Source organism: Pezoporus occidentalis, unplaced genomic scaffold (assembly GCF_034315485.1).
Source record: "Pezoporus occidentalis ecotype Australia unplaced genomic scaffold, CSIRO_AGI_Poc_V1 ctg2, whole genome shotgun sequence".
NCBI classification, from domain to species: domain Eukaryota; kingdom Metazoa; phylum Chordata; class Aves; order Psittaciformes; family Psittacidae; genus Pezoporus; species Pezoporus occidentalis.
Genome location: NW_026913855.1, coordinates 20295210 through 20308555, shown reverse-complemented (window position 1 = coordinate 20308555; position 13346 = coordinate 20295210). Strand labels below are relative to the sequence as shown.

Genomic DNA, 13346 nt, shown 5'->3' with positions numbered 1-13346 from the left:
CCTGGGGAGAGCTCCCGCCCCGCCGCTGCCGGGCGGGGGGAGCGCAGGGGCAGCGCTGGCCCCCATCCGCCCCGCGGGCCATCATCCTCGCCGGGGTGCGCCCCGCTGCAAAGCGGCCAGGAGGTAACAGCGTTAATATGGTTATTAAGATATTTAATCTCATCCCCTCTTCAGAGGAACGCTCACGCTAGCGGCCCTGCGCCAGTAAGCTCCCGGCCGCAAGCAGCTGGCGTTGAGTTGCACAAAAACTAAACCCGAGCCTTAATTTAAACGCACTTTCAAACAGCGAATGCGCTCTCCCTGTCGATGGACTTATCCCAGTCGCGCTGCTGGTGTCAGGTAAGTTTACTTCTTCGCGCTGCTTTCGCAGGCTCGGTGCAGCAGACGCAGCCTGATTCCGGCAGGTGAGTGCTGTCAGCGAGCTCCCAGTGCGTGTGGAACAAGGGAGAGCTGTTTTACCGAGTTCATGCCTGACTCCAGTGCAGCTGCTGCCTGACCGCGTCCCGGGAGCCCGACGGGGAGTCGCGTTGAGAAGGATCGCCCAGCAGCCCCCACCGCTTTAGAGAGATGGGGATTGTGCACGGACCCTGGTCCAGGCGCTAGTGGGGTTTGCGTGTGCAGGGGCACACACGCACCTTCAGGACTCCTCGGGAGCGAAAGTGGGGAGCGACGTTCACAGACGTTCGTGCACAGCCATTTCCCTGTCTGTCTCCCATCTGCGAGCAGGCGCTTGGGAAAATGTAAAAGTCTTTTGATAATAGCCTGTGTTCAGTGTCTGCCCGCGTGTACAGCGCCGCAGGATGCCGCTGCACAGTGCAAACAGGAAACATCACGGTTCTAACTTTTGTGGGTTTAATAATGGTGATGGCTTTGTACACATCACCACCACCACCACCCTCGGTACTACACCAAGTTGCAACTTACTTACAAGGGCTGAAATACATTTCCTGAGATGCCTGCTGTATCTCTTGCCAGTTTCTCCAGAATGTCTCTGTGGCTAGCCTGGGTCCAGGTTTTTGTCAGTCTTTACGCCTTTTAATTTATTTATTGTGTTTTCTGGCATTCATGCCAGTTAACATCATCCCCCCCACACCTCCCCTTTGGGGAAACTTCTGGCTGGTTCTGGCATCTGTCTTGATTGTTGCTTCTTAGATTATAGATGTATTAATTAGTGTCTTTTCTCAGTTGGTGGATCAGCTGCAAGAGTACGTCACATCAAATCTGATAAAAGCTGCCAATCCCAGGCAGCCCATTGTCTCTGCAAGGAGCCAGCTCTGCATGTCTCAAAGAAAGCAGCATATAGTTTTGTTGTTACTATCTGTAGATGTTAGAAACTCTTTGTGTGTACATACACTTTTACTATTATTGCTTACATTCACTACAGCATACATCAAGTTCATTGCTCTTGGGCTATTTGATTTTCAAGGTAACATTGAAGAAGTAATTGTTAATTTAAATATGTCACCTTCTAATTTTGTACTGTTCTTGCACTATGAAAAGACAAACAAACAGGACCACACATTCAACCTTGCTTATGTCCTTCTCAGCTCCATCTTGGCTCTGCTTCTTGCATGCTCTCCAAGCGTGATTCACACTCTCCTCAACTCTCCCACTAGAGTTTTGAAGTGAGACAGTCATTGCAATATCTGAGCTTGTTTTTAGCAATACTAAAGAACTGTTTGAAACCATTTGCCTTTCTCATATGGCAATATTTTAAATTGTTTGCTGCTTGACAGCCTGGGATGTGTTTCCATTGGCATGAGATTTTCATGCATTTTCTTTTCTGTGCCTATTCTGTTTATCCATTTAGCTTCACTTGTGTATAGCTTGCATTTTGTCAAAATGTTTTGACTTAAAATACGCCAAGGTATTCATTTGTTTTACCTTTTATTTCATAACCAGTAATTTGACAAGCCTGTGGACATTAAGAGTCCAGTTCTGTGCACAATCTGATGTGGTACTATTATCTTCAGAGGTTACCTTTCAGCTTGACCTGAATGAAGCCCTGCTTGTATGTGTTTGTTGGTATGTCCCCAGAAGTGAATAGTGAGCATGATTGTACAGGTGTAATTCCACTTTCAAATATGTCCAAAGTATTAAATAATATTTTTCCCTCCAAATTCCACCAAGTTGCAAATTCTTTACTAGATGCAATAATTCTCATGATAGTGAAGCGTGATAGTGAAGATCAATAGCAGAATGCCATTTATGGTGTCCATGGCACGCACTTACCCTCAAAATAATACAATTCTGCCTTTTCAAACAGATGGAAAAAAGGTTGCATGAAGCAGTTACCTGTTTTGGATGTGATCGTATATGTACAGTCTTGGCAGAAAGCTGGGTCTCTGGCTCCAGCCTTCATCACCCAGAAATGTTGCTTTTGTGCTGCTTTGTGCTCATGTTTCTTGTAGGAAACCTCGTGTGTGCCATTCCCTGCCTCACACAGCACCCAGAGCTGCAGCAGTGAGGCTATAGGCTCCTTTCCAAAAGGAAAAGGTGGTTCACAGAAGGTAAAATGGCAGCTTTGTTTCATGCCCATGCCTGTAGAAGAGTGGGATAGCTACTGTTCCTTCTCACTCTTGTTCGAGGCTTGCTTGGACTAAATGCAATTGAGTTTGATTTACAGTCAGGCGTTCCTACTGCAATTAAGACATTTCTATGGTTTTCTCCAAGAAGCTTTTTTTATAGGGGAGTGTGGGTATAGCCTCATTGATCATTTAGTTTAAAACGTCTAGTTTCTAGTTGGACCAGCTCCAACTCCAAATGAAATCAGCACTTGAAGTCCCAGTTATGTCAAAGGGAGTACAATTAAATGTTTTGCAGGTGTGTTTCCCCATTTCTTCCTGGTCCATCCCACCAGTGTTGCCATTGCTTCTGTTCCACAGATGGCAACTGCAATGGCAGCGACTGGGCAAACACAGAAGCTGGGGCACTTCAGTTTAACTTTTTCATTGAGTTTAAAATTTCTGAAATCTATTTATTTTTTAAGTAGTAAACTTAAAAGCACTTTAAATACAATGCTTAAAGGTTTTTTATCTGAAACCTGAAAAAAAGCCGGATTGTTATCCCAGAGCTGTGAAGACGAAAAGGTTACCTTTTCCTCTAGTCTCATGACAAGATGACTCTTAGCATTGCTTTTTTTGTTGATTTCTTTGGATTATTTTATCATCTCAGTTGTTATTACTGCCATGATGATTTTGGTTTAGGATTTGTATCATCTAATCCAGAAATTACTGCACTGGTGACCAAAGAAATAGGACATGATTCTAGGCAGTAAGTACCTGTATTAAACTGTATTACTGCTGTAATTTTGTAGTTTCACCTTGGTGCCTCAGTCAGCCAGGCTGTTTTAGCTGTAAACTGGTGTAAAAAGTTGTCTTTTTTGTGTCTGGAAGGAACCAATTGGTAAACTGGGAGCCTTTGCAGAGGACATGCCTAGAAACCGTGGCATCAGGCAGAACCTGAGGTTTATGTGTTGTTCCTATGCAAAAAAAAAGAGGAATCACAAAAAGCGAGGGAAGGTGATGGACCCCATCAATTTTGGACACCTGGGGTGTGTGTAGACTGTGGAGATGGGTATAGAAACTTGGGAATAACAGGAAGCCCCTAGAAGCTTGACTCCCACTCCTCAGCTCTCACAGCAGACAGAAATCCCAGAGGTAGGTAAATGAAAGTCTCTGTGAAGACTGTGTTGAAAACTATCATTGTAATATTTTTGATCAATTGTCACAAAGTATTGCTGAGTGTGCTTTTGAAGGGGGAGAGAAGCAGGTACCAAAATTTTGGTACCTGTCATGGAGATAATTATTTTTGTAGCTGTAGGGAGGGAAAAGGATGGTGGAAAGCCAAGTAAGTGAAATGAAGCATTGCTCACTTCAGGTAAGAGTGAGTTTTTCTTTCTTTTTTTTTTTTTTTTTTTTTTTTGGTAACAGGAAAATATTAAGCTGAACTTCTATTTGTGTGACTGCAACTCATTCCATTCAGGACAGCTGATGCGAACAAAGTTCTCAGAGATGAGAAACGGTACTGCAGGTAGCAATGCAGTGGGGAAGAATAATATAGTTGTATCAGTGACAGCAGTGGAGAAAATACAGTAGGTTTCCCTTCAAATTCGTTGTGAGTAAAGCGGTCATGTGCAAAATATTAATGATCTATTGTACCAGTGGTCATGTATATATATGACGTAAATATAACATCTTCTTTGTATTTATCTTCTGTTTTATGAGAAGGAAAGTTTAGGGTTTTCTGCAAACTATAGGTATGAATTATGTACTTGTTGCAAGCAGGATGTACTTTTTATACTAAAGCAAATTTTTCAATTTTTTTTTTCAGGAAAATGACCCAGGTTGGAAAATCACAAAAGTCAAATAAACAAAGGGTGTTAAGAAAGTCACAGAAGACATCACAGAGCTACTGTGGTTTATAAACACTCCATATCCTTTTTTTGTGTGGAAATAATATTGCTGTGAGTTACAGCTCTTTTATTAGATGTCAGGTTATGTTACTGCAGCTTTGCTGAGAGTCAGAGCAATGAATTTGGGTCTCTATAATCTGTTGTATCCAGTTGCAGGAGCACAGTCGTAACCAATGGCATGCAGGCCACCTTCCAATTAAAGCTAAACTCAATTTTAAGGTAGTGTATGCAAATCTACCCTGAAAAACAAACCTCATTAAGCTTTTTATGTACAAAGGTGTATATTTTCTTCTCGTTTTGTTTATCTCCAGTGTCATTGGGGGTGTTCTGTCAAGGAAGAAACTATTAGCCACTTGGCTCTTTGATTTGAAAATGAGACCCAGGTATACATGTTAACAGCTTTTATCGAAACAGGAATCTTATGAGAACAACATATATAGTTAGATCTCAACTACTTTTTTGAAAGCAGATGCAAACCTACGTATTAAACTGTCCCTGATCTGACCAAGCTGCCAAACTCAGGTGGCTGGCAGTGTACCTCACACCCAGGCAGCTATACTGTCCTGATTGTAGACCACATGTTCAGAAATTGCTTGTATACAAAGGTTTGGATGTAAAAATCAACATATGTCCGCCTCCGTGTTGGCATAACCAATCCCAGCAGCCATGCTCAGGCTGAAAAGGTATTTTGCTAGTGTCGGAATTTATCCACTCAAAATGCTAAGGCATAAAGCATTCTATAAATGGAAAGAAATACAGAGCATAAACTGCAGGCTATTTGGAAATCAGGTTTTGTTTCTCAAAGCAAACATAAGCACCCAAGGCTCTGAGATGAAACGATGCTTACTGAATGAAGACATGGTCAGGCAGCCAGGCAGATGGAAAAAGAATCCAACAGTGTTAAGCTTGATCCTGTTCAGCTTTGGGCAAAATTTCAACCTCAAGGGTTAATGCTTCTTAAATACAATTCATTGTGTAAATTCAGCCTCACACCTAAATGCATTATATTTGCTGCATTACATGCTTTGCGGTCTGTAGGGTTTTCCTCAGCCATTTGGCTGAAAATCAAGGACAATGAGAGAAGAACAATATCAGTATGATCTCTGTGATCATGCACATTGTGGTTCTCAGGAAAAAAAAAATAATTCAAATTGACCAGTTTTGGATTTTTTTAAATGGACCATTTAACCAAGCTGAGTTCCTCTGTTGGCTCTGATTCAGAGCTCAGGTTTTCATGGTAAATTGCAGTTTATTTTTTAAAAAAGAAAAAGAAAGTACATCCCCTTTAATTCTAAATGTCAATACACCGAAATTTGAAACAGTTTAACAAAACCTCTCTGAAAGTTGATCCAGATTAATATTTAATCATTCAGCATTCCTGTCATCTGGAAGCTTGTAAGCATAGGAAATTGAATGTGCTGTCAAGTAGGTTTTTAGTTTTCATTGAAGGAGAATATACTATTTTTTGGGGAAGAGTAAACTGCCACTAGGAGTGGTCTACTGAAAGAGTTAGTATACGGCTAGTTTACAGTCCTACTCACTAACTTCACACTATAGACGTGCATCCAGTTAGGTAGAATTTATGTATTATTCAGGTTGCTTTGCGCACATTGCGGCACTTTGGGTACAAAATGCATGAGAGTGCAAACAGCGAATGAAGGCTGTGTCTACATTAGGACCAAAATGGTGCTGAGAGCCCAACATCTGCACTCCATGTGTTTCAGGAGCTTTTATTTCAGAGTAGCTATAATGTGCTCCCAGGGACCCAATGCCCATTAGCAGCTGAAGCAGATCATTCAGTTTAGCTCCTGCAGAATAACCTTGTGTTAGGCAGTGTGAACCCAAGCACAGTAAATGGGGAGAATCAAGAAACTATTTTCAGAAGCACAGTCCTATTCTGAACTGTAATGCTACTGTAGACAAACCCAAGCAGAGCATGGCTTCCATGGAAGAGCCAGTCTGATGCCAGCCTAGGGGCACTGTGAGTCTGGGCTGACCACTGGCCTGGAGACCTGCTACAGGATGGCTGGGGGACTCCCTGAGTTAGCAGAGGTTGGTACTTCCCATTTTATGGAAGAACAGATGCAGAAAAGCACTCTTCATCATGATGCCTGTGGCACCATTCAGACTGCTACAGCACTTGATGCAGAAGTAAGAGACTTTCTTCAGAACATGCACAGTGCTCTGTTATGAAAACCTCATTATAAAGACTGCATCGAGAACTGGCCCTGAAGCTCTTCTTCCCTCAGCCTGTTTGCCATGAGAAACAGTAAGTTAAATAGCATCGGAAATGCTGGACTTCTATATGTAATGAGCATGTGGCCCATAGAATTCACTAAGCAAGAGGTCAGTGGGCTTAATGAATTTAACCAGGCCTTTAAAAAGACTTTATATTACCAATAACATTTTCAACTTCCTTGTGCCTGCTGAAGTTAATGCAGAACTTTTGAAACAAATTTCAGGATTTGGGAAGGGATGTGCTATTTTTTGCTTCAGTGTTGCATTTTTTAGCTATGTACATTGCTGTATCAGCTTCTGGCTTTGAGTGCACTTATGACCAAAAAGAAGAGAATCAGGTAAATGGTTTGCTCATGTTGCAATTAATGTCATGTTGCTGGTGTGTTTGGCATCTTCTTCATAAGAAAGCAACAGTCCTACTGTTCCACCAGCTTGCAACATAAAATAGAGAAAACTGTGAGGTTCAGCAAGTGTGCTTTTGCTCTTTACATAGCAATTAAGACTGAGTGGAAAACAGATGGCCAGAAGTGGGTCCCAAGTAGCTGTACACAAACCTCAAATATTCACCTAAGACACAGTTGCATTTAGGACTCAGGTGGCTTTTGAACACTGGTGGGCTGTTCGTAAGTTATTCATCTGGATTATCAGTTTATTCCTATATGTGACAATAGCATGAGAGAGGTGGGAATGGCTGTCAGAAAGGGAAGGCTAGGGCAGCAAGATGCACATTGTGTCATCTGTGAACCCTGTCAGTTACGGATTTAAAACAAAGGGAGAGCTAGGATTTGTGGATGGTGGTGCAGATGGTGATATCCAGAGGAAGGTGGTTTGGAGAAGAGGGAGGGAATGTGGTTGCCCCATGAATTCCAGCATGGCTTACATTAGCAGTGTGTCTTTAAAAAACAAATAGAACAAATAGGATGCTGCTAAGACTTGTGAAAGAAGGTCTGATGTATGTTACATCAGTTGTTAAGTTGAATGATGCTTGGTTTTGTTCTCTTTTTTTTGCAAATGTCTGTGGCTGAGCTATAGCAGGAAGCAGAACAAAGCCACTGCAGTGAAGAACATGAGTAATTTCAGTCATGGTACCTGCAGAATTATTTAAGCAGATTTGTGTGATAACTGGGGCTTTTTTTTCACACTGTTTAGTCTTGATGAGAACAAGAATGATGTCCTACCTACACTGCTTATCCCATTTACTGCTCAAGAGCAAAGGAGCTGCTGAAAACAAGCAAACAAACAATTGTCAGGGAAATTGAGTTATTGCATTACCACATAATGAATGCCCAGAGTTGCCAGTGGTATTTTTGGCAAAAACAAAAAAAAAAAAAGGGATTTTCAGGATTCATAGGATTGAGGTGATTGCTCAGAAGCACCAGCGGTGTCACAAAAAAGCCATTTGCCTTTGGCTTCTTCGGCCTCATTGTGATGAAGGAAACCTCTCCGCTTCCACAGTAGGGTACTGCTGCGGAGCAAAAAAGATGAGCAAGAGAGGAAGGGGGGCAGTTTGTCAAGGAGCAGCAGACATCTTGGATGCCTTCTGCTTGTTGTCTGAAGTGCTGCCAGTTTCAGAGGAAGGTAGCTGGGGAAAAAGTATGTCCTAAGCTGTTTGGAGCTGTCCGGCTGCCCTTCCTTAACCTGAGCTAGAAGATGAAGCTGCTGCTTTGTGAAATGCTTGTTGTCATATAATAGTCGTGATGGAGATGAAGCTGCTGGGGAGTGCAAAATTGACTAATTTATACAAGTTATAACCTGACCAACGGCATTTACAGCAGCCCTATCAAACCGTGCTATGTGCTGGGGCAGTCTTGAGCTCAGTTACTGCAGGCAGATTTCACTCATTATCCATTGCTCTCTTTCAGGTACTTTGGACCTGCTGTTTTATTAATTTAAACAGAATACAACAATCCTTTTCACACTGTTTTTTGATCCTTTGTTATTTAGAAAGATGCATTGCATGAGCCTTTTTGTTTGATGGTACACATTGAGAAGGCATCTTTGCTGGAGTGTTCACAAACATCTTGGGAGGTTTGTTTGGTTGGTTTTGTTTGTTTAATGGGGAAGCCCATCTCATTTAGAGCCCAAGAGCATGCCTGAAACATTCGAATGAGTTCCTACTGAGACAGCTCTGGGTACAGTGTAAAAACAGGGAGTTTGCTTGGCTGAAGAAGGTCATCCTATAGAAGGACATCTCCTTCTTCTAGCTATCTGTCTTCAGTAAAACCAAGGTGACAGATTAAATGTCACCAACTACCTTTGCACTTTTGCTTTTAATTGTTGGCTCTTTGCGTGAATCACCACAAGATTTATCTTTATTATGATTAATTTGCTATTAAATCTTATTTCACCATTTCACTAAAATGGAAGCTATTGCTTCCTTACAGCACACCCTGCAGAACACCCTTTCAAAGCCGCAGAAATTAAAATGGATTAAACACCCAGTACATTGCCAAAACTACATGAAAATTGAGCATGAGAAGGATGTCCTTGTTTACAAAGACTCTGACTAGGACGTCTAAGCAGGCTTCACTCCCACATACACATGAAACTAGGTGATTAGATTGCTCAGATCAAAGCCCTATAGAGAATTAGTGCCTAGTTGGTGGGGTGCATGCTCCACTGGGGTGAAACTCCTGTTCCCGGTGATTTTGGGACAGTGTTAGTCTTGTCCCAATGCAGAACAAAAAAGCCATCAAAAGTACTGAAACATTATTCTATGTTGCTAGGGAAGTCAATACAGAAAGAAAAGGAGAGTGTTTTTCTTTCTTCATCCATCATCCAGGTATTTGTAATTTCTGTGACCACTCCCTGAGTGCATTTTTCATTAGCTTTTCTGCATTGAAATGTAATGATGTAACATTTTCTGGATAACAGGAACAATAATAAAAAAAAAAAGAATGAACAATAATTCTGTTATTTTCTCAAGGCAGTACTGGTCAGACACCCTTACCTGATTCTCTATGGGGCTCCTAAACTGCAAGCAAAGCAGATTGTAGCTGAATTAAATCAATCTCTCTTTTTTTTTTTCTTCCCAGTTTCCTTTTTGCAAACTGTTCTTGGTTTAGTTTTTTGTTTCTTTTTTAATAACAAACAACTGTATTTTAACCTCGGTACCCACTAACTTCAGAGCTGAAATACTGAGAAAACAAGATATTTAAGTTTTACTATGAAAAAAAAAGCTACCCCAGTTCAGCCCAGACAAAAAGACTCCCTTTGCTCATCTTACGGCCCGTAGAATCCTAGAGCTGCCAGGGAAGGTGGAGGTGCTGAGGAAGTTTCTATGAAGACCTGAGGTTCAGACCTTGTGTGAAAGGGCTGGAAGTAGCTTCAGAAGTTGGCCTTCAGTTGGCTATCAGGTGACCACCTCAACATGGTTGCCTTCTAGAGCTACAATTTTTCCTCCTATCTGTCTTCCCTAGTCTTATTCTAGGAAGAAAAGCCAGAGTTAATTATAATTTCTATTTCAGAGAAATATGTTTACTTTTTTTATTCATTTATTATGTTACCAAAGATGATATCCCTCATTTAATTTCCTATTTCTGAGAAAAAAAATGTGCTCTGCTATAATCCCATTGAAGTCAATAGGTTTTTCTGAGCTTACACCTAGGAATTATACCAGTTCCGTGTGTGTTTCTCATTGTGCTGCTAAAGCCTTCCTATTTCTCTGTACTCTTCGTACCTTTCAAACACCAAGTTAATCAACTCCACATGACCAGTTCCAACCTCCCCTCACCCCTCCCCTCAATTCATTTACAGGTCATTCTGCCTGCGACATTATTGTGAGGAAAAGAAGGTCTTCTACAGCTGGCGCTGAGATTCCCAGTTGTATGGCTGGGAATTCGTGCCACAGTGTCTGCCAGCTGTTGAATCTACTCCCTGACACAAAGCTCTAGAGAGAAACCATCTTGCTAAGTCAAAGGAACATCATGTACTGGAGCCCCATCACTGGACAGAACCTGGCACTACTACAGTGAATGACTTGTCAGTGGGAAAAAGAAACCATTCAGATGGGATATCCATTTAAAAAATGCAGCATGATAGGGCTCAAGAGTGTTATATGTTCTGCACATATAAGCAACATCCATTCAAATGCTTTTTCTACCCTACTAAATCCAATTAATAATAATACAGCAATTGCCCAAGAGCATGAACATGTTCATATGCAGGAAGCAAATCAACTCAGTAAACTAAACCAACCAAATGGTTTTTCTTCAGAATAACATCGTCTCAACCATTATCAAGCAAAAGATACCTGTGTGAAAAGCTTATATTTAAGGTGCTATGCTATTTGTGATACCAACCCATGCAGTTTATTACAGCATGCAAGAAAATTATTTTTATCTGCAAATATTTTGTAGAAGCTCTTTCTTGCATACGAATTATGGGCCATTAGCTGCCAAATAAGAAATATGTGCTCGCACACATGGCATGTAGCCACCTTAAAAGGGACAGTGAAAACATGTGCCTAATAAGGTCACCCTGAGAAATTCACATTGAGTCAGGCAACTGATTAACAAGTTTACAGAAGCAGGGTCTGAAAGAAGATGATAGATAGTTCTTCACCACTTCCCAGGCTAGGCTGTACAGATGGCACTTACTCCAAACTGTTCCACTTCGTGTTAGAAAGTGTTTAATATGCAAGTTCAACCTATTCTATTCCAGGCTGAACATATTCAAGAACCTGAATCAAACTAGACTCAGAAAAAGTGTTAGAACAACATTTGCAGCTTAACTTTTCACCACAGACCCTGGAAGTTATCTTCAGCCCTGCTCCTTGCAGAGTGAGTTTCAGTGAGGGTTGAGTTAAGGATTAAAGCTGATGGATTTTATGCCAGGATTTAGACACCTAAATATGTAAGTGTGTTATTTTCTCCATTGTAAATGATTTGCCTACAGTGACACAAGATGCTTGTGCTCTAATAGATACTGTGTCAAGATCCAACATATAGCCTAAATTATATTCAATGCATTGGATCAGCCATAATAAAACACTAGGGAATCACCAGCACATTGAATCAGATGGCTGGATATGAAAGAAATCAGCGGTCCATGTCCAGAGGCTAAAGGCAGCTATGAAAACAATAAAAATCACCAAAACAAATGCTATTACGTAACCACTTTGCTTGACCCCTCAGCACAGTTTATCAGGAAGCTGGCAAGAGGTAGGCCTAACAGTGACTGGAAGAGTGCATGAGAGGAGGAGCTTAATCCTGAGGAAAAATAGTATTGGCACATGTAAAAGTGCAGAATGGAAGGATGGAGTTAAGTGCATGCCAAGCAAGGCAGAACAGATTATTTCAACTCCAAAAATTGCAAAATTGACCATAAAATAGCGTTCTTCTGCAGAAGACTGAATATCAAGATATTAGTTGAATAGGAAACTAAAGTTACAGACAGAAAAATGTGTGGTTTGAAAGAGTTAAGTAAAAGAAAGAACAAAATGTCCGAAGAAATGGATATTACAGAAAAACTTGGACTGCCAGTGAAAAATCAGGAAAATATTTTATTTTTACATGGAAAGCACCGTCTTCCACACGGAGCCTAAACTACTTGCAGTTTCATTATGCATAACTCATTACTGACATTACTGATCCTCAGGTGGAGAGGACATTAGGTGATCCAGGTAAAGTCTGAAGAAGAGCCATCACAGACAGACTTTTAAACAGTGGGGAACTGAAAAAAAAACCAGTGCAATTAAATTGTAACTCAGCCATAACCAAGGATATGCATAAAGTAAAATGAGCTCTGGCTCAGTTTCTCAGAGAAAATTAGATAGTTCCGCTTAAAAAAATGTAAGTGGGAGAAAAATGTATCGTTTGCAAATGCATTTTTTTACATTATGGTTTTAACTACCAGCTTTTAAATCATGTCTGGAGAGGCCTGGGAAAACACATTAGCACCTCTCCGCAAGTGCTGTGTTTGAACGTGGTTGGCTTGGGGAGAGGAGGAAGAAAGATTTCCAGACTCAGTATAGACAAAGCCTGAAGGCTGTTGGCATAAGCACAAAGTTAAGAAAATTCAAGACCATGGAAAGAAAATTCCTTTAAGGCAGAATTCACCAAAAAGACATTAAACAGCAAACAGGGTCTTCAAGAGCAGCATTTAATAATTAGGTCACTGCTCAGTTGTAGAGCTCTTCTGTGGACAACAAAGGTGTTCTACAGTAGGAGTCAGAAAGCTGCTAAGAGCCAATGTCCCTGCCTGTTTCTGAAACCCTCTTGGGTCTTCTGGTTCAGTTACCACCATCGTAGTTATTGGACTGCCGGGGCAGCTGATACTGCAAATTGACAATGTTAACTTCCAAAGCTGCTCACTGCTGGTCTTAAAGAGTTAATGTAGGAGCACTGGGAAGCAGGAATGATGGACCTACCACCAATTTTTTGTGTGTAGAGGGGGACAGTGCAATGCAGTTACTGACTGCTTCTAAAAAGTTTTCTTTTTTAAATCACCTTCTGTGATTGTTACTCTCCTTTCCCTGTCTCTGTGTCATCAGAGCACTTGCACATCCATTGTATTTTAAAGCACAAGCTGAGGTCCTGTGTGTTTCTGACTTGGCTTTTGTAGACCCTGGCAGCCAGCTGTCAGAGAATGCCATCCAAGTGAATATTAGCTGGTAGCTGCATCCTGCATCCAGAAAAGGATTTTGGATTTGAAAGAGAAAAGATGAAGCTGCTGCATGCTACCAGAGAGCTGC

At 41.3% G+C, this 13346-nt stretch overlaps 1 protein-coding gene and 1 long non-coding RNA gene across 2 annotated transcripts in view; one reads left to right on the top strand and one right to left on the bottom strand.

Annotated features, from left to right (window-relative positions):
- Window positions 1–721, bottom strand: part of KCNG2 (potassium voltage-gated channel modifier subfamily G member 2) — a 58054-nt gene extending 57333 nt beyond the window's left edge. Inside the window, exon 1 of the mRNA XM_062618079.1 lies at window positions 277–721. The gene's annotated coding sequence lies outside the window, so the exon portion shown is untranslated. The remainder of the gene's footprint in view (window positions 1–276) is intronic.
- LOC134163322 (uncharacterized) lies at window positions 88–7168 on the top strand. Its single transcript, XR_009964701.1, has 2 exons — window positions 88–339; window positions 4333–7168. It is a non-coding gene; the product is annotated as an uncharacterized LOC134163322 (long non-coding RNA).
- Window positions 7169–13346: the final 6178 nt, after the last annotated feature.